Raw genomic sequence first — 2,804 nt, forward strand, 5'->3', positions numbered from 1 at the left:
CTTAGTGGTAAGTAGCTGCACTGAATCCCAAAGGCACACGGTTCAAACCCACCAGCTCCTCTGTGGGAGAAGATTGGGCAGTCTCCTTCCATGTGATTTACTGCCTCTGTAAACCTTCTAGAAGGTCAGCTATGAGTTGGTTCTGACTTGATAGTATATAACAACAACATAATGGTATTAATATATTTTCACTGTAATATGAAAATCCGTATTGGAGGTAACATTAAGATAACATGTAAGTAGTTTACATCAAGATGAGCACAATAAGGACTGAATCCTTGTAACACCAGTATTAAGTGATTTCATTCATTAATATATTCATCCCTCTGTTGTTGTAAACTGTTGAGTTGGAACTAACTCCACTGACCCACCAATGGGTTTCCAGAAGCCTTAACTTGCATGGGAGGAGAAGGACTTTCTATCTTCCTTGGAACATCTGGGGGATTTGAACTGTGTGCCTTAGAATTGGCAACACTTCTTTCTACTAGGTTGTCAGTGCTCCTTAGTCATCTCCATATATTGTGATAAAAATATCTGAAGAAAGAGAAATCAGCTCAGTTGCTTTTCACCACATTTTAAACTATTGTCAGATTGTTTAATTTAATTATAATTTTTTCATAGTTGAGCAGATAATGATTTTTTTTTCATATTTGAACAGAATAAAACTACTATAAGGTTTTAGCCTATAGAGCGTATAGATCTGTCCATGGTGCTGAAATGCACAGCATCCTCAGTAACTTAAATTTTCCACCTTTTCCTTCAAACTTATCCTCATTGGGGTGGCAGTGTGTCTTCTCATAGACTCAGATACTCATTTTCCTCCTTAAACCCACAGCCTTTGCTTTCTGTCTTTGCTCGTCCAAATTTTCGATTTGTACTGATGACACTACAAAAGAAAAGAACCTCTAACTAACTTGTTTCCTTCCCAGCAGTGTGAATCCTCATGATTTTGTCCTGGTCAGAAGGTATAGCTTCCCCTGATTTTCACTGGCTTCCTTGAATTTAGAGTCAGTGGCAGTGGAAACTTTTGGCATTAGGACATCTTCCCATTGCTAATGGGAAAAATATTCTTATAACCCTGACACTCAGATTAAATGTAGAACTGCTCTTTTAAGAAGCTTAACGTTTTAAATCCAAAGTTTATCAGAACACAGTTTAAACAATGTATTTCACCAGAATATCAAGCAATTAAAATATATACAAGTATATGTAGATTCACTTGTTTAGGCTACTGTTTCAAGGATCCTACTAGAGAGGCAAGGTGTTAAGATTGTGCCTAAAACCCACTGTGATTATATTGTACCTAACTTCCAGCTTCATTGTTCACAGTCTTTGTGATCTGGAGTGGACAACTTAACATTTTTTTTATGACTCAGTTTTCTCATCTGTAAAATGGGAATGAATATTTCAATATATATTATCGTGAAATTTGAATGAAATGAAAGTAAAGCCCTTGTAACAGTTTCTGCACCCAGTAAACTTTTTTTATTATTTGGAGTGATTTTTACTATTTTTATGATATTAATTTCACAGCCCATGAGAAAATTGAATGAGTTTAGCAGGATCAATCACAGGCAAGCCTCGGTATTAGATAATTGCCAAATGATGCCTGTCCCCAGAAGTATCTTATGGGCAAGCAAGCGACCAGAAATTTCCATTCTTTAATTCATTTGATGTGCTGATTTCACCTTTTAAGTGAAGTTTGATTTTTTAATTATTGGCTCCAGCCTGTAAAGTCTTCTTTACAAAACCTCTAAGTAAAGTCCTTCCAACTTTGCAGAGTCCTGTTTAATCCTTGTTATCACCATGGCAGAACCGACTCTGCACGGCCGTGAGGTCTGATTTTGGAGACCCCAGACACACTTTCCAGATCTTCTCTTCCTTTTCCATATCCCAACAATTAAGACATTTCTTTCCCTCCCTTCTTGTCCTAGGTCTTTATCTTAGGAAAGAAACTGAGCAGTTCCTTTATTTTCAATTGTAAACAACCAGTCAAGACTGTGCCTGGGCCTTCTTGGAGAAACTTGCAATAGACAGAGTTTTTAGTCAGAGGGATACGTTTCTAATTTAAGCTGTGAGGTGGGATGAGTGTTTTGTGACCACAGAGTGCTCCAACATTGTTATAAATAGCTGCTGTTCCTGCTTTCTTACATGGCTGGCTTTGTAAAGGGATTGTATATTAGTTCATTCTAGACTCAATTATCAGTTAAGATTGGATTTAAATGTGGCTGGCAATTTATTGATAAAGGACCATAAGTGAGGCTTTCTCGAAGAGGGATGCCGCTAAACTCCTACACTCAACTACTATCCTTTTCATTGGATACAGAAGCTTGCTTGGAACTCTTGTAAATCTACAGAAAATCACAATTGCCGATGTACCAACTGCTTTGGTAGATTGTTGTACTTAATTACAGCGACTGATGACATTTTGTTGGAACATAGCTGTCTTATTCTCGTTCTTGTTAGATGCTATGGAGTATGACTCACAGTAACTCTATGAACCTTGTCCTGTCTTGTGCCCTCCTTCTCATCTCTGACATGCTTGAGCAATCACTGTATCAGTCCATCTCACTGAGGGCCTTCCTCTCTTTCGCTGACTTTCTACCCTTCCAAGCATGATGTCTCTTTACTAGGAGGAGTCCCTCCTAACAACATGCCCAGTGTACGTGAGATGAAGCGTCATCATTTTTGCCTCCACAGAGCACTCTGGCTGCACCTTCTCTAGGACATAGCTGTTTATTCTTTTTTTAAAAAATATTTTAATTTATTTATTTTTCATTTCAATGAACATCTACAGAGATTTT

The 2,804-nt window shown here is 37.7% G+C and overlaps 1 protein-coding gene across 1 annotated transcript in view; it reads left to right on the top strand.

Annotated features, from left to right (window-relative positions):
- The window catches only part of TMEM178B (transmembrane protein 178B), a 340,748-nt gene that overhangs the window by 28,810 nt on the left and 309,134 nt on the right, over nt 1–2,804 (top strand). The gene's annotated exons all lie outside the window — the stretch shown is intronic.

Source organism: Elephantulus edwardii, unplaced genomic scaffold, assembly GCF_000299155.1.
Source record: "Elephantulus edwardii isolate Elephantulus edwardi_28Jun2011 unplaced genomic scaffold, EleEdw1.0 scaffold00055, whole genome shotgun sequence".
Classification (NCBI taxonomy): Eukaryota; Metazoa; Chordata; class Mammalia; order Macroscelidea; family Macroscelididae; genus Elephantulus; species Elephantulus edwardii.